This window comes from Emys orbicularis, chromosome 1, assembly GCF_028017835.1.
Source record: "Emys orbicularis isolate rEmyOrb1 chromosome 1, rEmyOrb1.hap1, whole genome shotgun sequence".
Taxonomy (NCBI): domain Eukaryota; kingdom Metazoa; phylum Chordata; order Testudines; family Emydidae; genus Emys; species Emys orbicularis.
The window spans coordinates 145,323,826-145,348,842 of NC_088683.1; the positions used below are offsets into that span (position 1 = coordinate 145,323,826).

The following is a 25,017-nucleotide window of genomic DNA, read 5'->3' on the forward strand; positions in this document are numbered from 1 at the left end:
AGATTCCTGTGCTGGGTGACTTGCTGGTAGTTTCAGCTCCCTTTGTGTTACCTGAGCAGGGTGCAGGGGTCAGAACAGGGCAGAGAATCCACCCAGAAGTCCTGATTGTGGATACTTGTCCTTTCTGAAATTATATGTTTGACCCTCCGATGGAAAATTTAGCCACCACTGCCCTCAGGATAATGAGGTGGCTGGTAACTCAGGGTGGAGCCATCACAGCCCCTCAATGCTTAGTGCATGCCTTGCTGGGTGAAGAAACAGGTTCTGCAGGGAGTGGTGGGTGGGCAGCTCTGTAGGGGTTGCTCTTCCCTCTGCCACTACTGACTCTATTGTCCCAGTGTGGTGCTAGGGGGCGCTGTGCTGCAGGGAGCGGGGCGGGTGGCTTAGTAAGCAGTATTGTATCTCTGAGTGCTGACCCCAGTCTGATGCTAGGGGGTGCTGTGCTGCTGTTTTTATAATAAGAAAGTGCAGAGCCAGTGTCCTGGCCATTCCTGGTCACTGAAGATGCTGAGGGCTGTTCTCCCAAAGGTTCTGGACAACAACCTTCTACCCCCTAAACTGTGCCGTGGCCATTTGAAACCAATGCAGGAAGCTGGCTCACTTCCTGTCCTAAAACGGGCAGTTTTGCTGTGCCCTGTCAGACGACTGCTGGGTCTTGCCCCCAGGCTCTGCTGCATGTCAGTAGGTGGCTGAGTGAGATAATGGTTCCCTGGCCCATGGCCACCAGCTCTCCGGCCCCTGCTGCTTCCCCTCAGGCTGGCGATGCCCCAGGACCCCGTCCCCTCCAGCGAGCACAGGGCATGGGTGGGAGCTCTCACTGCTGCCCGCTCTCTGTCGCAGGCTGACGGCCTTCGTCCTCAAGTCCTTCGCGCAGGCCCGCTCTCACATCTTCATAGAGGAGAAGCACATCCAGGACGCCCTGGCCTGGCTCGCTGGCAAGCAGAAGGACAACGGCTGCTTCCGCAGCTCTGGGACGCTCCTGAACAATGCCATAAAGGTGACGTATCCATCCAGCTGGCTTGCCATGGGCCTCATGGGACCCATACAGGACTCCAGTGACACAGAGAAAGCCTGCAACTGTGCATGGGAACAGCTCAGCCACTGCAGCACATGGTGCTGGGGCAGGGGGCTTGGAAATGGGGCAGATGGGATCTACCAAGGGAGGCAAGAGCGGGGGAGAACCATACTGTACATGGAGTGACCATGGGTAGGGGAAGGGAGAAGGGGGCAGATACCTGGAAGCTACCATAGTGTGGGAAGAACAGGGATGTAGAACGCCCCTGGGAGGAGGGGCCAGTGGGCGGGGTTTCAGGGTTAATGTCTCTCTCTGTGGTTCCCTGCAGGGCGGGGTGGATGATGAGGTCACGCTCTCTGCCTACATCACCATCGCGCTGCTGGAGATTCCTCTGCCCATCACTGTACGTACCTGTAACCCCCCAAGCCACAGACAGAGCTGGGGACCCCCAAGTCACAGCCTCCCATCCCGAGAGAGAAGCCTTTAAAAAAGGGGGAAATCCAGTCAGAAAAGTCTTCAAATTGAGGTCCAAATCTGGAATTGGAATTTCCCTGCAGCTTCCCTTCCAGTCCAGGGCGCTGGTTCTGTCTCATCTCTAATCCTTTTATATGATCTTTATTTAAAAACTTTTGAGGCTGCGTTTGCTTGATCCTCTCTTACAAGCCTACAGCTTAGAGTTTTACAGATATTTAACACTTGGGTAAATAACACTTAACCCCTTGGCAGTTGGCACCAGCCAAATGGGTCCCCATCAAGGGCTGATTTCTGTTCTCCTTCAGTTAGGTCTGCTCCACACCCAGAAATCGCACTGGTAAAAGTTTTATCATCAGCGAGCAACCGAAAAGACTATTTCAGTGCAGTGAGTTCACACTGGGCCACTTGTGCCAGCGTGTTGTGTTCACCTAGTATCAGGCCAGATTGGCAAAAGTGTGCATTGTCGATAGGCATCCCAGTGTCCTCTGTGCCACTTTCAGCAGCACTGCCTTGTGGGGAAATGTTGCTGCGTAGCTTTCGCTGTGCTTGTGGGAAATGTTCACTCAGCATGTGGGAAAAGGTAGCAAGTAGCAGGAACAGCTGTGGCTGTGGAGAATGTGCTGACTGTGTAAAAGCCAGGCGGGCTTCCCATCACTGGGCCCTTGGTTCAAAAGTGCTGCCAGACAGCCTCTGCTAAAGGGAATGTTGCACTGTGGGACTGCAGTGGAAAGACCACTTACACTGGTACTTCCAGTGAGCATGCACCTTACCACTGTGCTGATATAACTCCACTGACATGGGGCTTATGCCACTCCAGAAAAGGGAGTCAGTGTGCCCCCAAAAGTGGAGGATTTTTGTCAGTAGGCAAGTTGAGTGTGAACGTGTGCCAGGCTATGCCCAGAAAAGCTGAGTTCTGTAGCTTGAGTCTAGACCAGGCTTTAGATGTGTGGTGCTACTGGCTGCGGTCAGACAAGACAAGTGGATGTGGCCCAACATGGCCTGCTTGTTAACATTGTCCTGATGACGTGGCAGCCAGTTCCCATCCACTGTCATTAGACTAACCTGATCCCCTATATTTAATTGAGGAAAGTTGATGTCCTGATTAAGCCCTTCTCAGTTAGAAGGAGTATACACCCCAAGGCATTTTGTTTTCAGGCTTTCCTGTCTCAAAACCAGCTGAGCTCATTCCCTCTCTTAGCAGACACCAAGTGCTAGGAAGGTTCAGATCAAAACATTTTGAAAAAGTTTCAAGCCACTGAAAATGGGACTGTCTGCTGGACTTTCCATTCTCAGCCATTGACGAAAACAGATGAACTGCCCTGCTGTGTATGCACCTGTGCACATTGGTATCCCCTGGAATGTCATTATGGGAAATGTCTGATTCCAAACTTTGCTTCTCAAATGTTCCTAAGTGAGTACTGACCACAGGACAAATTTCAAGGGTCAGGTTCCCCAGTACACCATCGCCATTCACCAATCACTGGTTCGCTCTGGATGCTTAGTGCTAGCCTAGTGATGCAACGCAGCTGTAAACCAGCCACTACACATTGCTGGAGTGGTGAAAGCGAGAGAGTGTCCTGGGGAATATTGCTCTGAAAGATCAGTTATTGTTTAGAGTTACCCATGTGTCAGAAGGTCCGGAAAAAAATACTTCATAAAATGGAAAAAGTGCATATTGTTTCCTGCCTGCTGAGCTCACAGACTGAATTCACCTCCATGGTGACCTCTCCCTTCCCTCTCTCAGCCCATGTCTCTCTCCCCACACAGCACTCTGTGGTCCGTAACTCTCTGTTCTGTCTGGAGACGGCCGCAGAGCAGGGAGGAAACCACTTGTACACCAGGGCGCTACTGGCCTACGCCTTTGCCCTGGCGGGGAAGGAGGAGAAGCGCAGGGCACTTCTGGACTCGCTTGACAAGGAAGTTGTGAAAGAGGGTGAGAGTTCCCGATGGGCCCTTCTCCTGCGTCCCAGCCCACTGGCCCTACATCCCCCACTTGTAAGGTGACCATGTATTGAGAATCATATACAGGTGCTCAGAGGGGAAACCACAGCAGGGGAAAGTTAGGAGGGACCAGGACCAGGCGGGAGAACGTTATTTGACATGAAGAAACAAGATTGAGAGAGAGGCAGCCCAGGCAGCCAGGACCGGCCCCTGGCACATTTCTGACAGCACAGCATGTTGTATCCCTGCCCTTTTAAACTGGGTCATTGATTGTATCCTTCAGTATCCAACCTACCTATTAGGTAAAATGTCAACATTCCCTTTGTATTTGTTTCCTTCCCGTCACAACAGACACCTGGGTTCTCTGTCCCCTGCCCCAGCCCCCACAAACACAGATCCTCAGCCCCACACTCATAGGCCTCATGCAGGTGAGGAAACTCACTGTGTTAGAAAATGCATTAGCTGACACACTGCTAAAGACAACTCAGCACCTTGTCTAGACAGGATCAGGTGGGGTGAAAAACAGCAGCTGGTCGTGGCCAACCGAATCACATTAGCTGCCTGTAGCTCACCTGAGGGCACCCCATAGCCTAAATTTACAAATAGCAAATGAATTTATAAGCCCAGCCATCCCAGTCTATGCTAGGTGCCAAGTATTCTTGACCAGCGTGCTGCTTAATGCATTTTCTTTTCTAACACAGAGCATTTCCCCAGGGTAGATGGACCTTCAGGCCTTGTCTACCCTCAAAATTCGTTCTGCTGTATCTGTACTGGTATAGTTAAAGTGGTGTGACTCCCCCAGTGTGAATACAGTTATAGCAGTGTGAAGGTCATCACCAGGGAGAAGAGATTTGGGCCTGGGTCCCCTTTCCCTAGGGCAAGTTCCTGTGGGGACGGTTTGATGGTGGCTTTTCTTAAGGCGCCGAAATATTCATATAAAGGCAAAGGGAACTTTTTTAAAACGAGAGCTGGGGCCGGGGCTGCCGGTGCCTAACTTTGTAGCGACACAGGTGTATCTGGGGGTCCCCCCCCCACACCTCAGTGCTGTGAGTGAGCATATCCTGAAACCCTGACCAAATGGTACAATTCCCACTGAGCAATAGCACAGCTCTGCCGGTGTTTTCGCTGGCTCCGCTCCATTCACTGCTCCTCGCTCTGGACAATCGTTCCATGGGAGCGATGGCCCTTGGTCAGCACAGAGTGACGTCTGCTCCCTACAGCAAGAGACAAATGAAGAGGAGAAGCCTGATGTTTGGACTGATAAAATGAAAAAACAGATCATTCCGGGGGGCCCAAAATAAGGTCCTGGTGTCCCAGGAAATCCCAGGAAGAACTGGGACTGTGCTGGTAAGACAAGGACTTATGGGCTTTTCACCCTGCTGGAGTGGGGTGTGATCATCACTGCTGTAACCCTTTGGCCTTGAGCGCCTGGGGCCACTTAGCGACCTCACACTTTTTGGATCAAAGAGCCCAATAAAGGCTGCTACTGTCCATTCCTGGGATGTGCCTTCATAAGATAAAGGGGATGTAGGCACAGAGGTGGCAGCCTGATTAGTCACTGAGTGTTCGTACCACAAGGTTTGTATAAATCCACTAGACCAGCAAGTGAGGGACTACTTAATCCTTTCACGTCTCATGTCAATATGCCAAACGAGCACGGGGGGCTCTGTTCTCCCACCCGCAGCAGCAGAAGGTCAATAACCCCCTTAGAAATGGCATGTACTAAGCATCTGTATTTCCTTCTCTCCTGCCCTCCCTCTCCCTTCTCCCGCTGCAGATGGCTCCATTCACTGGCAGAGGCCTGGGAAGGAGCCGAAAGCCGATCTCCCCTTCTATCACCCCCGTGCTCCTTCCGCCAAGGTGGAGATGACGTCCTACGTGCTCCTCACTTACCTCACCACTCAGCCGGTGCCATCCCAAGATGACCTGTCATTAGCAGCTCAAATTGCAAAGTGGATCAGCAAGCAGCAGAATCCCAATGGGGGCTTCTCCTCCACCCAGGTGAGCTGTTCCCATCCCCAGCCTCAGACACCCAGGGCAGGAGTGGGAGGCAGACAGGAGAGGGCAGGAGACAGCCAAGTAATCCAGGGGGAGGGGAAGGCTGACCTGGGGAGAGGGAAGGGGTGGCAGTCTCCTGGCTGTATAGTTTAGTTTAGATCATGGGATAGTCACAGCATGGAGCATGGCTACATCAGATACCCACAGGCCCAGGGGGGCTAATGAGGCAGGAGACTGGACGAGTGATGCTCCTGTGTATGGAGGACAGAAGAGTCGCCCTGAGCACTCACAAGGTAGTGCAGTGCCATCCCCAGCTTCCCCCAGCACTGACCCCATCCAGCCAGGCCAATTCAGCTCAGGAGCAGAGGCCTTCCCAGAGAAGCAGCAGCAGCCAGTCACTGCTGGACATACCCGAAAGGGGGGAGGGGAGCATCATCCTGAGTGACAACCAAACAGGAGGTGCCACCTACCCCTTTGAGCAGGTGCAGGCCATGCTGGTGCTTGGAGGCTGGGACCTCAGGGAGTGACCTCTCTAGACAGGACCAATCATTGGCCCCATGTTCCACCATTTCCCTGGTTGGCTTGATACCCAAAGGGCTGAAAGATTTTCTCATACTCCATTACTGAGCCTCCTCGCTGCCTCACCAGGGTCCTCTCTGAGCTACAGGCAGCTCCTATTTCACCTGGTTCTGAACTGTCCCTTCGGGGCAAGGGTGGTGGCATCTTCCCTCAGATGCCTGTGGTGGAGTGTCAGAGATCCCAAAGCCTAGGTTCCCTAAGGTACTTAGACACTTGGCTGCTTTCAGTGGGAGAAAGGTGCTTAAATACCTTTGAGGATCTGGGCCCAAGGGAATAGAGTGAATGGCTTGTGGGAGTGAGGAGTGGAAATGGGAAAATCAGGGCACTGCTGTGTAGGAAGAGCCGGTGGAGTGGGGGCTCCGGGCCCATAGAAATGGCTCATTCATCCCCTTGGGCACCTGGGCCCATCTCTTGTCTGGCAGGACACAGTGGTGGCACTCCAGGCACTGTCCCGATATGGAGTTTCCACCTATGCCAAGAGCGGAGGAGCATCCACAGTGACCCTGCAATCCACAGGGAACTTCCAGTCCCAGTTCCAGGTGGATCACATGAACCGTCTGCTGCTCCAGCGTGTGGCACTGCCAGAGGTGCCAGGGGACTACAGCACGGGGGTGACAGGAGAAGGATGTGTCTACGTGCAGGTATGGGGCCCTGGGGCAAGTGGAGAGGGAGAGGCTGCTGCTGAGGGGAGCCCATCTCATTCCCATTGGAGATGGCAAGATGGGGTGGATTGGGGAGGGAGGGAAGGAAAAGAGAGGAAGAGATGGGGGAGAGGAGGAGAAAATAGGAAAGAGGTGTGAGGAGGAGAGAGTTGACAGAGAGAGTTGGGGAAGTGGGAGAGAGAGAGAAGAGATAAAGGAAAGAATGAAACTGAGCAGAGGGAAGGAGATAGAGGAGATGGACAGATGGAGACACACAGAGAACCATTTATTCTCTTTCAGACCAGCCTGAGGTACAATGTGCTCCCCAAGCCAGGCGAGGCGCCATTCGTGCTGGAGGTGCACACAGTCCCCAAGACATGTGACAGCGCCAGGGCTCAAAGGACCTTTAACATCGCCATAAACATCAGGTAACTCCCCCTCGCAGGGCCGGACCTTCCGGAGCAGCCCTAGGGCTGGGGACGAGTCATTCTAGAGGTGAGGGGAGCCCCCAGAAAAGTTGATACAAATCAATATTTTTCCAAAAATTAAATCATGATATTTTCTTAATTGCAATTGCTCTTTTCAATGTCAATCAGATTTTGTATTTCTGTGTTGCCAGCTCTTTACTTTCTCCCGCTAAATTGTTAGAGTGATTGTTCTGGGCTTGTTTCTCTGAGACTGAAAAAGACAAGTCAGCATCTTAGTAACACCCTTAATGTGAGAGCAACACAAACTCAGACATAAAACTGCCCGGACAGTAGCCTGTCCTGTACCTGCAACCACCACCACCCTCCCACAGAGCGAACTGCCCCCAGTCACAGCAGCTGAATGCTTTGACCCAGCCATTCTCCTTCACCAGGATTTACAGGCCAAGTTCAATCAGACTTGTGCTCCTAAACCATTTCAGTGCTTTTACAATACCCACCCTTAGATGCCAAAATATGGGCTTCGGAGCCTAAGGACAAGTCTACACTTAAAACACTGCTGTAGCACTTGAATGAAGACGCTCTACACCGACAGCAGAGAGCTCTCCCATCGGCGTAGTTATTCCATCTCCCTGAGAGGCACTAGCTATGTTGACAAGCGAAGCTCTCTCACCAACCTAGCTTTGTCTACATGGGGGGTTAGATCCATATAACTACATCACTTGGGTTGGGATTTTTCACACCCTAGAGTGACATAGGTATAGGTCTGTAGTGTAGACCAGACCTAACTTTAAGCTCCTATTTTTGAAAGTGTGTATCAAAAAGCTCACAATGACTTAGCTAGTGTATTGATATAACTTCCTAGTGCTAACATTGAACCAGTTGGATCTGAAGTGACAGAGATTTTATGCTGCTAAGGGAGAATTTTTTACTAAAAATACAGTTTATATATCCTAGTTTCAGGGCTCCTAAGAGGGTAAGGAGCATCCTCTTATTCATATTCTTTCCATTTGCTTGCTGCTTCCATTAGTATCCAGTACATGGCATTTGTGTATAACAAATTTCTTCAATTCTTTTCTTATTGGAGGCTGTTTATGTTTGATTCATTTCAAGGACTGTATTTCATTTTTAGCCCCTACTATCAATTAGGATCCCTGCTTTTAAGCAATTTCTGTCACTTTCCCAGGTTATACCCTGGTTTACATCTTTTAACATTTCTTCTTCCTTGTGCCAGACAATTCCTATTACTGTTAGACCACAGCAATTATTTACAATGAAAACCAACAAAATCCCTTATAATCTTCTAAATTTGGAGGACACACTCCACACATTCTTTTAGTGTACATAAGCATTTCACATTATGTATTAGAACAAGAGATATTTTCCACATATATAATGTTGCAAGTTTGAATTTAATAATGATTCAAGATTGTCAAATAAACTCAAATGAGATTATTTAACCAAAGATTAATACAGCTCTGTACAGAATACAGAAAGAAGGTCCATCTAGCCCAATATCCTGTTTTCCAACACTGGGTGGTACCAGATGCTTCAGAGGGAATGAACAGAACAGGGCAATTATTGAGTGATTCATCCCCTTTCGTCCAGGCCCAACTTCTGGCAGTCAGATTTAGGAACACCCAAGAGCATGAGGTTGCGTCCTTGACCATCTTGGCTAATAGCCACTGATGGACCTATCCTCCATGAATTTATCTAATTCTTTTTTGAACCCTGTTCTATTTTTGGTCTTCACAACATCACCGGGCAACGAGTTTCACATGTTGACTGTGCACTGTTTGAAGAAGTACTTCCTTTTGTTTGTTTTAAGTTTGCTGCCCATTAAATTCATTGAGTAACTCCTGGTTCTTTTGTTATGTGAAGGGCTAAATAACACTTCCTTATTCACTTTCTCCACACCATTCATGATTTTATAGACCTCAGTCATATCCCCCCCATTAGTCATCTCTTTTCTAAGCTGAACACTTCCAGTCTTTCTAATCTTCTCTCATATGGAAGCTGTTCCATACCCTTAATCATTTTTGTGGCCTTTCTCTGTATTTTTTCTAATATATCTTTTTTTGAGATTGGGCAACCAGAACTGCATGCAGTATTTAAGATGTGGCATAAAATGGATTTATACAGTGGCATTATGTTTTCTGTCTTAATATCTATCCCATTCCTAACATTCTGGTTCCTAACATTCTGTTAGCTTTTCTGAAGGCTGCTACACACTGAGCAGATTTTTTTTCAGTGTTCCAAGATCTTTTTCTTGAGTGGTAACTGCTAATTTAGACTCCATCATTTTATATGTTAGTTGGAATTATGTCTTCCAATGTGCATTACTTTGCATTTATCAACATTGAATTTCCATCTGCCATTTTTTTGCCCAGTCACCCAGTTTTGTGAGATCCCTTTGTAACTCTTCGCAGTCAGCTTTGGACTTAACTATCCTGAATAATTTTGTATTATCTGAAAAGCTTGCCACCTCACTGTTTACCCGAGCCCAGCGGAGGGAAATTAGCATGGGGAAATAGTTTAGTTTGTGTAATGACTCATCCACTCCCAGTCTTTATTCAAGCCTAATTTAATGGTGTCCATTTTGCAAATTAATTCCAGTTCTGCAGTTTCTCATTGGAGTCTGTTTTTGAAGTTTTTTTGTTGAATAATTGCGACTTTTAGGTCTGTAATAGAGTGACCAGGGAGATTGAAGTGTTCTCTGACTCGTTTTTGAATGTTATAATTCTTGATGTCTGATTTGTGTCCATTTATTCTTTTGCGTAGAAACTGTGGTTTAGCCAATGTACATGGCAGAGGGGCATTGCTGGCACATGATGGCATATATCACATTGGTAGATGTGCAGGTGAACGATCCCCTGATGGTGTGGCTGATGTGATTAGGTCCTATGATGGTGTTCCCTGAATAGATATGTGGACAGAGTTGGCAACGGGCTTTGTGGCAAGGATAGGTTCCTGGGTTAGTGTTTTTGTTGTGTGGTGTATGGTTGCTGGTGAGTATTTGCTTCAGGTTGGGGGGCTGTCTGTAAGCGAGGACTGGCCTGTCTCCCAAGATCGGAATTACCCTTGTCCACATGCTTGTTGACCCTCCTCAAAGAATTCTAATGAATTGGTGAGGCATGATTTCCCTTTACAGTAGCCATGTTGACTCTTCCCCAACAAATTGTGTTCATCTATTTCTGATAAGTCTGTTCTTTACTATAGTTTCAACCAATTTACCCGATACTGAAATTAATCTTACTGGCCTGTAATTGCCGGGATCACCAATGGAGCCTTTTAAAAAAATTGGCAAATTACTTTAGCTATCCACTAGTCATCTGGTACAGAGGCTGATTTATGCAATAGGTTACGTACCACAGTTAGTAGTTCTGCAATTTCCTATTTGAGTTCCTTCCGAACTCTTGAGTGAATACCATCTGGTCCTGATGACTATTTACTGCTTAATCTATCTATTTATTCCAAAACCTCCTCCATTAACAGCTCAGACTGGGACAGTTCCTCAGATTTGTCACCCAACAAGAATGGCTCAAGTATAAGAATCTCCTTCACATCCTCTGCAGTTAAGACCAATGCAAAGAATTCATTTAGCTTCTCCACAACGTCCTTTTCTTCCTTGAGTGCTCCTTTACCTTGATTGTCCAGTGACCCCACTGATGTTTGTCAGGCTTCCTGCTCCTGATGTACTTAAAAAAAATTGCTGTTAGTTTTTAAGCCTTTTGCTAGTTGCTCTTCAAATTCTTTTTCGGCCTGCCTAATTTTACTTTTACACTTGATTTGCTGTAGTTTATGTTCTTTTCTATTTTCCTCTGTCGGATTTGACTTCCAGTTTTTAAAAGATGTCCTTTTATTCTCTAACAACCTCTTTCACTCTGTTGTTTAGCCACAGTGGCCCTTTTTTGGTCCTCTTACTTTTTTAAATTTGGGATATACATATAATTTGAGCCTCTATTATGGTGTTTTTAAAAAATTGCAGGCATTTCACTCTTGTGACTCACCGTCACTATTCAAGTCAGGTGGTCAGTAGCATATTCCTACTGCTGTACTCTTATTATTCAAACATGGAATTTATATACACAGGGATTCTATGGTACAGTTTGTTTCATTTAAGATTTTTACTATAATTGACTGTTTTCTTTCACATATATTCCCTTCTTCTGTACCTGGTGGAATGCTGAGAGTGTTCATTCCCAAACTAACTTTCCAACCCTCTTTCCTTTTATACAGTGTGAGATAAAGAAACTTCTTTTTGGAGGAAAAAGTACTTTCCCATGATTATTTTTACCATGTGTTCTGTTTTTCTAGTTGCTGATGGAATTTCCTTTATGGGCCTCCATTTACCTGACTGATGAGTGAAAAGGAATCTCTAATCCAGTTATTATTACTAACAGCTGTAACAACTGAAAGTTCTTAATGAGTTAAAAACGTGTTTCAATGGGTCATTATTCCATCCATTATAGAACCCATCTGTAATAACAAATACTTCTTATCAATCACAGAACATAATTGGATCATAAGCATCCCTTATTAATTACCCAGTCTTGTTTATGATATCATACTTCTGTAGATACCTTTCAGCAGTTTTGAGGGGTTCCCTTCCCTTGCTGTCTGAGCTATATTAGTGAAGTTGGGGTAAAAACCAGAGTAAACGATTGCATTCCTTCCATCATCTTCCCTTCACCGTTGGGTTAGTTTCAATATGTATATGGCAATAACTATATAGATACACAAAATGAGAAGGCTTTTGGTTAGTATATAAAATTATTATGAGAGTTTAACATACAAAAATCATAAAAGGTTAATATTTACTAGCAAGAACAATGTTCAGCTTCTAATTTGGGGTGGAAAGATTATCGTTTGGATTTCTTGGGGAAACGGGCAGTTCACCCAATTTGACCTTCAATCTTACAGCCACACTTCTGGTTTTTTTAACTTACAGCTTCCCCACCCATCTCTTGGGCCACTTTGCATAGGAAAGCAGGGAATGACCCTTTCTTGATAACTTGGAGTTCTTTTTAGCTAGATTAGGAGGGAGAAGGAGGTTTTGTCCATATGCAAAGAATGAGAGATTTTTTCTAGGTGATTAACAATACTCTCATTAGCCATTTTAGTTTCTTTCTTGGGGAGAGCAACTCCTGACCTTCGCTGAACTGTGGGTCCATAGACAAAGGGTCTCACCTGATGTGAACCATTTTATTCCTAAGTGCATCCTATTTTGGGATAAACAGAGGTGGATAGCTTTTCTCATTTTTGAGGGCTGGAAGGAATCACTAGTTATTAATCATTCATACCAGACCTGTTCTATATATCCCCTACAGTACCTGCTAAACAGTTTGCAGAAACAGCACCTTCACTTCCAGTATTTTGTTTTTCTGTCTAGAAGTTCAGTCAAATTCAAATAGGATCCCCTAGCCATAGTGGCATTTAGAAACACGAGTCTTTATAACTTAGTTCATCACAAACTGCAAATCTAAAGTAGCAGTAGCACCAATAGTTACATTGGTTTTACAAACCCTCAACCCTATTTTAAATCAATAATTTAAACAAAACAAGTGATTTAAATCCTGATTTAAATTGTTCCCTCCTCCTCCTGCCACCAACGATGGGAGTAATTTAACTGAACCCCTTATTGGAAAGGATGCTGTCTTGCTTCAGGGACTTTCAACAAACTTCCACTGCTCCAAGGGCAGGACTGAGGGGCACTGGCAGAGCTGTGTGGGGAGCCCAGGACTGGGATAGCAGCGGGGCTGGGCTGCGGGGCAGGAATGACAGGTAGTGGCAGAGCAGGGAGCCAGGGACCAGCACTGGACTAGTAGGAGCCAGGCAGGGTGGGAGGTGCATCAGCTCTGTGCTGAGATGTATTAAACCTTGTTTCATTTCCCACTTGGTCTCCCAGCTACACAGGGAAACGCCCCGTCTCCAACATGGTCATCGTTGACGTTAAGATGCTGTCAGGATTCGTATCTTTGAAGTCATCAGTGAGGATGGTAATGGCCCGTTCTGTGTATGGGTTGCAGCCCCCCAGGGGTATCTGCCCCACAACCCAGTGGAGTCCAGTTCCCCACAACCCCAACCTCACCCAGTGGGCATCTAGGGCCCCTTGACTCCAACCCCACTCTGGCCCCGGTCAGCTCCAAACCCCAACCCCTCATTTTACCAGTGCAACCTGGCACCTCCCTAGTCCCTTGTCCAGCGTCAGACCCCCCCTTGTCTCCCGTCTCTCTGACCTCTTATCTTCTTTCTGACCCTCCCCTGATTCCCCACTCTTTCCCCGTCCCATCCCATCCCCCTGAGCTCCCACTCAGTGACTCCCTGATAAACTGTTATACACAGGAGGAGCAGGCCCGGCTGGAGGCACCTCACAGTCTCCCCTGGAGGGGGCAGTGCTCCTGTAAGGGGAAATCAGGCTGGGCTCGCGGGGTGCTTGGGAGAGAGAATGAGGAGCCCCCACCTCCCTGCATCCCTCTCTTCTCCCCCAGCTCTAACACCCGCCCCCACACACACACTGCAACTCCTGAGCCCACCCTGGGCCCTGCATCTCCTCAGGGAGACTCAGATGCTGGGAGGTGTCCCTTGAGGGGCCCTGAGGTGTGATGCCATCAGACTAATGAAGCCTGTGAGCAGCACAGGGGAGGCAGTGCCCAGAGCCCAGCCCTGCCCACAGCCACAGCCCTCCCCTCAGGAGATGGGTCAGACAATGAGCTGATGCTGCACTTGATTGTGGCCCAGCCCCACAGGTCTCAAACCGTGATACTTCACATCTCAGTCCACCAGCTGGGTGGGGCCATACATAGGCGGCACACGAAACCCCCGTTCGAGGAGGCTAGCCCCCGCTCTGCCCCTTCCACCCAAGGCCCCACCCCTGCCCTGCTCCTTCTGCCTGAGGCCCCACCCCCATGCCCCCACACTCTCACCCACTGGGGCCAGAGGAGCCCTGAGCCCCCCACCACAATCAGAGGAACCCCAACTGGCCTGGCCAAGCAGCCCCAATCCCCAGCTCTGGAGGAGCTCGGAGCCCTGCTGCAGCCCAGCCCCGGGGCCACGGCTGGGCGCATTAGCGGAGGTTTGGGGATGCTTAGCCTCTCCCAGCCTGCATTATGCACTGCCCATGGGGCCACAGTACAGATTTTGCCTCTTCCTTTAAAGCAGGAGCCAGAGGCACTGACTTTCTGGTTTCCCCGAGGGTGATTGACCCCTGCTGTGCCCCAGGCCCTGCCCACACTTGCCAACTTCCCCCAAGGACTGCCCCTGCCCTGCCTCTTCCCACCCCGTTCCACCACCCCCCCCCCCGAGCCCGCCCTGCCCTCGTTCTGCCTCTTCCTGCCCCTGCTTCTCTCCCTCCCACCCAGAGCCTCCTGCACACCACTGAACAGCTGACCACCGGTGGGTGGGAGGCGCTGGGGGGGAGGGGAAGGGGAGTAGCTGATCAGTGGGCCACCATTGGGTGCTGAGCACCCACTATTTTTTTCCATGGGTTCTCCAGCCCCAGAGCACCCACAGAGTCAGTGTCTATGGCACCAGCAAAGAATCACAGAGCTATAGGATAGAGCCCTGTGTGGGACGAGTGTAGAGCTCTGCAATGGGACTGGGATCCCGCAGGACCCGTTGCCATAATAGCGGGAGCGGGATTAAAAAATAGTCCCACACAGGACTCTACTGTAGGAATGGGAGGGACCACAAAAGGTCATCAAGTTCAGCTGCCTGTGAGGAAGCAGGACCACGTAAACCTAGCTTATCCCGGTTAGGTGTCTGTCTAACCTGTCCTTAAAAATGTCCAAGGACGGGAAATCACAGCCTCCCTTAGAAGCCTGTGCCAGTGCATAATTACCATTACAGTTAGGTTGGATTTAGGAAAAATTGTCTAACTCTCCCTTGCTGCAAATTAAGCCCATTACTTCTTGTCTTACCTTCAGTGGACATGGAGAACAATTGATCACCATCCTCTTTATAACAAACCTTAAGAATATTCAAATATGTTATCAGGTTCCCCCTCAGCCTTCTTCTCTCAAGACTAAACATGCCCAGAGTTTTTAACCTTTCCACATAGGTCAGATCTTCTACATTTTTAATCATTTTTCTTGCTGTTCTCTGGACTCTCTCCAATTTATCCACATCTTTGCTAAAGTGTGGTGCCCAGAAGTGGACACAGTACTCCAGCTGAGGCCTCACCAATGCCAAGTAGAGTGGTATAATTACATACCGTGTCTTACATATGACAGTCCTGTTAATATACCCCAGAATGATATTAGCCTTTTTCACAACTGCATCACATTGCTGACTTATATTAAATTTGTGATCCTCTATAACCCACAGATCCTTTTCAGCAGTACTACCCCCTAGCCAGTTATGCCTCATTTTGTAGTTGTGCATTTAATTTTTCCTTCCCAAGTGTAGTATTTTGTATTTGTCTTTATTGAATTTCATCTTGTTGGTTTCGGACCAATTCTCTAATTTGGCAAGGTCGTTTTAAATTCTAATCCTGTCCAAAATGCTTACAGCCCCGCCCAGCTGGTGTCATCCACAGATTTTAGAAGCATGCTCTCCACTCTATTATCCAAGTGATTAATGATCATGTTGAATAGTACCAGACCCAGGACTGACCACTGTAGGACCCCACTAGATACACCCTAGCAGTTTAACAGCAAACCGTGGATGACGGCCCTTTGAGTACAGTCTTTCAACCACTTGTGCATCCATCTTATAATAATTTAATTTAGACCACATTTCCCTGATTTTCTTATGAGAATGTCATGTGGGACTGTGTCAGAAGCCTTATTAAAATCAAGATATATGATGACTACTGCTTTCCTCTCCCTCCCCGCCCCCACTATCCACTGGTCCCGTAACCCTCTCAGAGAAGAAACTGAGGTTGGTTTGGCACGATTTGTTCTTGACAAATCCATGCTGGCTTTATCTTGTAATCCTGTTACACTCTAGGTCCTTACAAGTTGACTGTTTAATAATTTCTTCTGCTATCTTTCCGGGTATGAATGTTAGGCTGACTGGTCTATGAATTCCTGGGTCCTCTTTGTTCCCATTTTTAAAGATAGATACTCTGTTTGCCTGCCTCCAATCCCCTGGGAAATCACCCGTCCTCCAAGAGATCTCAAAGATAATTGCTAACAGTTCTGACATTGCTTCAGCATCCCATTGCTTAGGGCTCTGGGGTGGTTCGAAGGGGGCTCAGTTACATCCTGCTTCTCTCTCTTTACCGCTGGCAGCTGGAAGGACATCACCACATCCACCGCACAGAACTGAGCACCAACCACGTGCTGCTCTACATGGAGCAGGTGAGCGCTCACAGGGGGCCAGGATGGGCCAGGGAGAGTCACCCCCTGACATACCTTTGAGAGAGGCACTGAGCGGGGATCTCTCAGGCGGGGCCGGGGAAAACAAACCCATGTATTCCTGCACAGCTGCTGCTGCTCCCCAGCATTTCTGTGCAGTTCTTCCTGTTCCCCCCCAACATATAGAGCTGGGGCCTTCCTGTTCCCCCCCAACATATAGAGCTGGGGCCTTCCTGTTCTCCCCCCAGCCTATGGGTACCAGGAAGAGCGGCTTGTACCTGGGGGATGGGGATCGGGGCGGCAGGGCTTCTCCCTCAGGGCCTGAATCCCTCCCAGGTCCTGCAGCCAAGGGGGGCAGATGCTGGACCTGCAGAATGAGGGGTGGGGAGATGGGGAAGGAGAGGGTGAAGTGGCTCAGAGTTGCCTCCTGAGTCTCGTCTGTTTCCCCCACACACACCCCAGGTGAGCAACGTGACTCAGAGCTTCTCCTTCGCGGTGGAGCAGGACTTCCCCGTGCAGAGCCTGAAGCCGGCACTGGTGAAAGTCTACGATTACTACGAGACGGGTGCGTGTGGGGGCAGTGCTGCGGGGACGTTAGCCCCCATGGGCCTGTCACAGGGAAGGAAGAGGCCACAGTCAGAGCCACAGGGGGACCCGCTGGGCTCGGGATTGTGTTTGGCCTCGTTCTCTCGATGATCCACCTCCCCACTCCCCTGCTGCTTCCTGAGGGTGGGGACAGGGCTGGGGCTGAGCTGGGATCCTCACGCCAGCACTGCCTGCTCAGCAACTGCCCACGCAGTTTCAAGGGGAAACCCCATTCCCTTCTCCTCCTGCTTCCAACCCGAACGGCCCTGCCGCCACCATCCTGACACCGGTTTGCCCCATGCAGACAGCGTCCCCCTCTCATCTCTGGACACAGAGACAACAGGCCCATCTCAGCAGCGTCACCCCTCTCCCAGATGAGAGTGTGGGCCACACCGGGATTATGGGCGAGGGATCATATTCCACTGGCCTCATGCTCGCACCACGAGCCCCAGACCCCTCCCGCACTGTAGAAGGAAGGTGCCAACCCAGGTGGGTCAGAGCCAAAAGGATCTGGGAGTGTCCTGGGTTCAGATCCTGCCCAGCTCTGGGTGTGACCTGGGGGAGGCACATTCGCTCCTCCACCTCCCCAGCTAGAACATCGGGTGACAAAACCAGAGCCCAACGGCAACCCCGGCGGTCGTGTGTCAGACGAGGTGCAAACGGACAAAGGGCACCTGGCACAGACCTGCTGGAGATGCCTGTTGTGCTGTAGCCTTGGGGTAAACTTTGCCTTCCTCCCATGGAGCCCAGCTGAGGTTCCCCCAGTGGCCCTGGAGACAGGGCTCCCTCCCCTCCTGCCTGAGATTTCTGGTGCGGTGCCAGCTCTCTGCCGCAGGGCCTGGTGGAAGTGCGAGGAGTCCTGCTTGGGTCTCACACAGCCCTGATCACATTTCCCTTCCCTTGTGTCTTCCAGATGAATTTGCCATCACTGAGTACAGCACCCCCTGAAGCAAAGGTAGCGTATGAAGAGCCATTTCCTCCCCTCGTCCTGCTCACAGCACCCCTGGATCTACTCTCCACTGCGAGAGCTCAGCTCCAGGCAGTGCATCCCCGGTGCAGTCGGAGCTGGTGGCTTTTTTCCCCTGCACAGGGGTTTGTTGCCTGCACTGATGGCGTCTTTGCTTATTCCGGGGGATAGATGCTCCTTTCATCCCTCACTTTACACATCTCCCTGCTGCAGCCTCTGCCTCGTGAGCGGTATTGAAACTGTGTCATTGCAGTGGTTTGAGAGGCTCTTCCTGGGGCGGGGCGAAGGCTCCAGCCCAATCAGAGCCAGCAAGTCCCTGCCATCTCACTGGGTCACTTGTTTCTGTGACGTTTTCAGAGATGGGCTGTCCAGGCTCAGATCAAATAAGAACCTGAGGTCGCTCAGCCTGTCCTATGAGCTCAGATTCCTTGCACCCCCCTTTCCCCAGCAGCTGGGTCTGAACTTCCTGCTTCTGGGTAGGATCAGAGGAGCCAAAATATCCGTGACAGGGAGGATCAGAGAGTGAATGAAAGAACCAAAGCACAGGAGAGCCAGACAGACAGAGGAGGGGAGGGTCTCCCAGCAGCAGGACTCAGCAGAAGCCTCCTTTTCCCAGCCCTTGTTCTGCAGGTCTGAGAGGCCCAGGGAAGGATCTCAGCATCCAGGGGCTTCTCTGGGCTCCATTCCCCCTGGTGCTGATCCACAGGCAGCTGCTCAGTCCCAGTGCAGGGAGCTCCCTTCCCTCCCCTGGGCACTGATGGCTCTTGTGTAAATGGATTCACTCCAGTCTGCGCTGGGTCCCATAGGAACAAAGGGGTGGGGAGAGAACTTGCTCCTCGGATCCGCACCTCGCTCCCAAAGCAAATGTCCAAGCTGAGCCTCAGCATGCCTATGGCACCGAGGATCTTGTGGCCCCAGGTGAATCCCAGCTGCTCTGCAGTGTCAGACACAGCAGGGATGGTTCCAGCCAGACCCTAGGCTGACACAGCCTGCGCTGGATCCTGTGCTGCACCTCCCCAGTGCTCTGAGACACTCCGTGTGGAGGCAGATGAGGCAAGGCCCTGTCCCTGGTAGGGAGAGGTCAGGGCCATAGAATCTCCTGTCCAGGGCCCTGGCAGTGCTGTGCTCCCTGCGGTGGAGCAGCCGTGCCCAGCCCTGGATGCGTGTTTTTGGCTCTGTATCAAGGCCTAGGGGAGGCGTGGCAATTTTCTTCTCCCGCTCCTTTTCCCCTCACAGTGGGAGCCGAGCAGAGCAATGTGTGAGGGATGGAGTCGTGTTCCCAGCCTCCCACGTCCCACCTGCTTAGCCCCTGCGCAGGCTGAGGTGGATGGATGGAGTGACAGAGAAAACAGCAGCAAGAAGAGGGAAACAAACATTACAAATAAATGAATTCACCAACCTGACCAATGGCTCCTGGCCTCTCTGTTCCCAACCCCCTTATCCCTGTTCAGCCCCAGATCACAGCTTCACCCAAGACTTCTCAGGCCAAGGTATGTCCCATCCAGCTAGGGCTCTGCCCTGCACAGCCAGCCAGGGGGAAAGGGTCTGTGGGAAAAGATCTGCTAAGCACCATTGTGTCTAATAGCCCTCACCTTTTCCAGCTAGCGACTAGTGCGGGATGTTCCTTACTTGTAAACATGAACTGTGGGACTGTAGAGTCTCTCTGCCCGCTATAGGTTGTAAACAGAAATACTCAGCTGTGAGCCGGGGCCTGATACGGCTAACATGTAATGGGGTCTCCTTTGGCTGAAGTGGTCGAGGCCCATGCGGAGCTGCTCCCCCGCAGCCCCTCTCCTCCCCCCTCCCTCCTGCATGGAGCTGCCCCCCCCCCCACGGTTCCTCTTCTTCCCCCCCATTTTACACATGGGTATAGTGAAACACCCAAAGGTTAAGTGACTTGCCTACAGTCACGCACAAAGTCAATCAAGTATCATTGCTAGTTAGAAAACTGAAGAGTCCTGCCTGCCAATCTCCAACACTTAGGATAGATATTGTTTTAATAAAAAAAAACCTCATGTCTCAGCTATTACAATATTCAGCACTTAGGCAGAGTTCTCTGCCATAATGTTGTATTATGTGTACAGACCCCTGCAACTGTCCACACTCACTCACCTGAAACCACAGGCTCCAAAACTACTGTCACAAGTATCAGCAGGGTTATTAATTCAAAACCATACAATTTATTGACAAGATGACAACTTTAAAGATAGCCACCTTTTAGGTGCATTGAACCACTTATTTTCATTCATATTTAAACCTGCCACCCCCGATCCTGCCCTGCAGACCTGAACTCCCAGCATTCTCAGGACACATGCTGATCTCTAGTGGCCACTGCTGATATCCAGCACCTCCCTCCTCTCTTAACCTGTGAGTCCCTCTCTGGACTGGAACTGGACTGGAACCAAAGACCATCTTGGAAGCAACATTACCAGCCCAAGCAGTCAAAAATCATGAGTTAGACCTCCCCAAAATCACAGGCTCTACCGCCGCCGCTTCATTCATTCTTCGGCGGTAATTCGGCGGCAGGCCCTTCCCTCCAAGAGGGACTGAGGGACCCGCCGCCGAATTGTCGCCGAAGAGCCGGCCCTGGGGGAGGGTGCAATTTTATATTCTTGCCTTGGGCGCAAAAATACCTAGTTACGGCTCTGCAACCATGAGGGCAGCCTGTCAAATTTTGGTGGTGCCCAGACCCCGCCCCCACCCAAACTCCACCCCCCTCACCCACCCGCCCAAGGCTCTGGGAGGGAGTTTGGGTGAGGGAGGAGGTCTGGGGTGCAGGCCCTAGGCTGGGGCAGGGGATTGGGGTGCAGGCTCTGGGAGGGAGTTTGGGGATGGGAGGAGGTGCAGAGGGATGGGGTGCAGGGGTGAAGGCTGTGGGTTGTGGCTGCAGATGAGTGGTTTGGAGAGTGGGAGGGGCTCAGGGCGAGAGTAGGGGTGAGGGCTCTGTCTGGGGCTGGGAATGGGAGGTTTGGGATGTGGGAGGGGCTCAGGGCTCGGGCAGAGGGTTGAGGGTGCAGTGGGGGGGTGAAAGCTCTGACTGGGGGTGTGGGCTCTGGGGTGGGACAGGGCTGGGGATGAGTTTGGGGTGCAGGCAGGCTGCTCCAGGACAGGGGCCAGAGAGGAGGACTCCCCCCAGCCCTTTCCCTGCCGGCAGCAGCAAGCTCTGGGGGAGGAGTCCCCCTTTTCTGCCCCTCCAGCAGCACACTCACCCCCACCACTGTCACTGATTGTGCTCCTAGGGCCCCTCTCAGGTCCAGGAATCTCTCTCGCCTCCTCCGTGGAGGGTGCCAGGGGGTGCTGTGTGCGCCTCCTCCCCGGCTGTTGCCCCTGACTAGCCTCACTGGGGGTGAGGGATGGGGCTGCCTCCTTGCCCAGCATGGGGCAGGAGCGGTGACTACGGTCTGAGGGGGAAGGGCAGGCTCAGAGTCAGTCTGCCCTGGCAGTCGAGCTGGGGGGCACTAGGACCCAGCGGCAGCAGCTGCTGCAGGGAGGCAGCATGGAGCTGCAGGGGAGAGACAGTGACTCTCTGCTCAGGGCCCCGGGGAAGGAGAGGGGGCAGCAAGTCGGGGCCGGGGGACACTCGGGGGAGGCGCGGGGGGTGGCGGGGAGATCACCCTAAATATCTCTGTGCCAGCAGCTTTTTTTTTTCTCTGCCGCTTTCTGTGCCCCTCAGCTTTGTGCGCCCGAGGCAAGTGCCTCACTCACAGGGCCGTCGCAACCCATTAGGCAACCTAGGCGGTCGCCTAGTGTCACGGAGCGTGGGGGAGACCAGGCCTTGCACCCCCGGCTTCCTGAGATTCACCATGACTCTCAGCCAGCCAGTTGAACAGAAGTTTATTTAGACGACAGGAACACAGTCCAAAACAGGTCTTGCCGGTACCGACAACAGCCCCCTCCCCCTTTAGTTAGGTCCATCTGGGGGTCCCAGGGAGGCCACAGCCCCGTCGGGTCCCCACTCTCCATCTTCCAGCCAGCTCCCAAACCTCCACACTCCCTTCAGCCTCCTCCTTTCTGGCCTTTTCCCGGCTCCTCCCCCAGCCTTTGTGTCCTTTGTCCAGTTTCCCGGGCAGAGGTGTCACCTGGCCTCCAACCCCCCTCCTGGGTTCTCATGTTACATGCTCAGGTATCCTCCCTTCCCCAGTGCAGGCAGCCCCAGCAAAATTCCCCTGCAACCTTCCCAGGTCAATACTCCCCACTCAGCATTCAAACACATCACGAACATTCCCACTTCGTCACACCTAGGGCGCTACAATTTGGGGGGCGGCGACCGCGGTGGTATTTCGGCGGAGGGACCTTCCACTGCCTCTGTGGGGGGCGGCATTTCGGGGCGGGACCTTCCGCCACCTAGGGCGGCAGAAAAGCTGGTGGCGCTCCTGCTCACTCGCCTCGCCCTTGTTAGGGCACTGCATGGTTGTGAGCCACTCCAGGCAGCGTGACAGATGGGGTAGTGGTAAGTTGGTGTGGAGTTGGCAGAGACTGACATAGAATTGAGTGTCCTTTCTGGACAATTTCAGCAACCAACCTGTAAGTGGGAATTGCAGCCCTTGCATCCACAAAAAAAGGAACGGCAAGTGTCACGAGAAGGAGTAAAGATTCTCCATAACTAGTCCAGGACTCTCAACCACAGCATCAAACTCCAGCCTGAAGAAGAATGCAGGTTGTTATTACATAGGAAGAAGGACGTCTCTTCTTGTGAGCACAATCAGAGCCTGCCTGCTCTTAACATGGCTTTATCTCTACTGCAGTGTAGTGTCTAATAAGCTGGCTGTTTGGTTAGAGAAGGTGTTTACTAGAAACCACCATCCTTTCTCTCTCTTCCTTCCTCTGCCCATGATTACATTTTCACTTCTACATCCAGGAAGCTGGTTTGTGGGGAAGACTAAAATATCAGCGGTTTCCTGAGCTGTGATTGCTTTTCAACACATGACAACTGGAATCCAAGCATCCTGCCAGTCATAGGTACCAACTCCATGGAGAAAAATTAGTGGGTGCTCAGCACCCACCGGCAATAGTGGTGCTGCGGTCCCGGCCACGGATCAGCAGTTCCGGGGCAGCCCTGCCCCCACTGATCAGCTGGTAGGCGACTGTGCTTATCAGCTGTTTGGCAGGCTCCCCTGAATGCAGCCCTGCCCCCCATCAGCTGTTTTGTGGCCCCTGAGCTGGCTGCAGCAGGGGCTGACCCAGCCCTGCTTCAGCCCTCAGTGGGGAGTGGGGCCTCTCCTCCAGCAGCCTCAGGGAGCTGCTCCAGCCAGGGTTAGTGGTAGGTGAGCAGGGAGTGCAGGACTCCCTCTGCTCTGCAGAAGCCTCACCTGATCAGCAGCAATGAAATGCTGCTCACCTGGGTCACCCCGCCTCCTACCCAGATCTCCTGGGCAGTCTCCAGCTCCCAGCCTGTTCCAACTGCAGGCAGCACTAGGTGAGTGTCCTTCCAGGCAGAGGGAGCCTGGCTTGGAGTGGGTGGGGTCCACTGCAGTGTCAGGAGAGGGGGAAGAGAGTCCACCATGGGTGCAGTTTGGGGGGCCCATGCGGAGTCACTGCCACTGCCTTCCCCCATTTCTGCGAGTGCTAAGCTGCTCTGCCCGGGTGGGGAGGTGTCTGTCCTCAGGGGGGCCACTTAGGGGGTGAAAGGGGGACTGTCCTAGTCCCCCAGGATAGTAAAAATTTTGGGGGAAATTTGTCTCTCTCATTCCTTCCTTGCACACATGCATCCTTTATCCAAAATACTCATTTGGCACTGAAGTTAAATAGTTATTAACAAAATCAGACAGACCATAGAGTTTTTTGCCCTCAAAAGCTTATGCTCTAATAAATTTGTTACTCTCTAAGGTTCCACAAGTACTCCTCATTCTTTTTGTTCTCCTGTTGTAATTGATTGACAATTGCTTGTTAAATGATTGTAAATGCTAATCTAGACCCACACATTTGCAGAGTATCAGGACATGGGGGCTCAGCTTGGACAAACCACAAAACTTGGTGGTCCAGAACAAACATTTGTGGAGAGCCTCAGTGTCAAGGCTGTATCCCTACTTTGAACTTTAGGGTACAAATGTAGGGGCCTGCATGAAAACTTCTAAGCTTATCTACCAGCTTAGCTCTGGTCCGCTGCCACCATCTTAAGAATTCCCTCCCTGGGAAGCCTTGAGAAACCTTCACCAATTCCCTGGTGAATACAGATCCAAACTCCTTGGATCTTAAATAAGGAGAAATTGACCCTTCCCCCCTCCTTCCTTTCACCAACTCCTGGTGAATACAGATCCAAATCCCCTTTGGATCTTAAAACAAGGAGAAATCAATCAGGTTTTCTAAAAAGAAGGCTTTTAATTAAAGTAAAAGGTAAAAATCATCTCTGTAAAATCAGTATGGAAAATAACTTTACAGGGTAATCAAACTTAAAGAGCTCAGAGGAATCCCCTCTGTCTTAGGTTCAAAGTATAGCAAACAAGATAAGAACTTTAGTAAAAGGTACATTTACAAGTTGAGAAAACAAAGTAAATCTAAGACGCCTTGCCTGGCTTTTACTTACAATTTTGAAATAAGAGAGACTTGTTTAGAAAGATGGGGAGAACCTGGATTGATGTCTGGTCCCTCTCAGTCCCAAGAGCGAACAACCCCTTAAACAAAGGACACACACAAAAGCCTTTCCCCCCCCAAGATTTGAAAGTATCTTGTCCCCTTATTGGTCCTTGGGGTCAGGTGTCAGCCAGGTTACCCGAGCTTCTTAACCCTTTACAGGTAAAAGGATTTGGAGTCTCTGGCTAGGAGGGATTCCATAGCACTGTACACAGGAGAGCTGTCACCCTTCCCTTTATAGTTATGACACGCCCCCCAAATCACAGATAGTGTTGGACGTCCGGTTCCACACTGGCTGTGATTTCTTCCTGGAGCTTTAGGAGAAAACAGAGTTAATAAAACACATGTACCTTTAGACATACTACTGATTATATAAAAACTAACAATATGTTTTATTTCAAGAACAATTGTTAACCAGTTAACTCTGGGAAACTTTCCCGGGAGAGTGCATCAGCCACTTTGTTAGAAGCTCCCGAAATGTGTTGTATTTCAAAATCAAAATCTTGGAGAGCTAAACTCCACC

General features: G+C 50.6%; 1 pseudogene; it reads left to right on the forward strand.

Annotated features, from left to right (window-relative positions):
* LOC135887112 (alpha-2-macroglobulin-like) overlaps nucleotides 1-19,253 on the forward strand; it is a 41,860-nt pseudogene extending 22,607 nt beyond the window's left edge.
* Nucleotides 19,254-25,017: the final 5,764 nt, after the last annotated feature.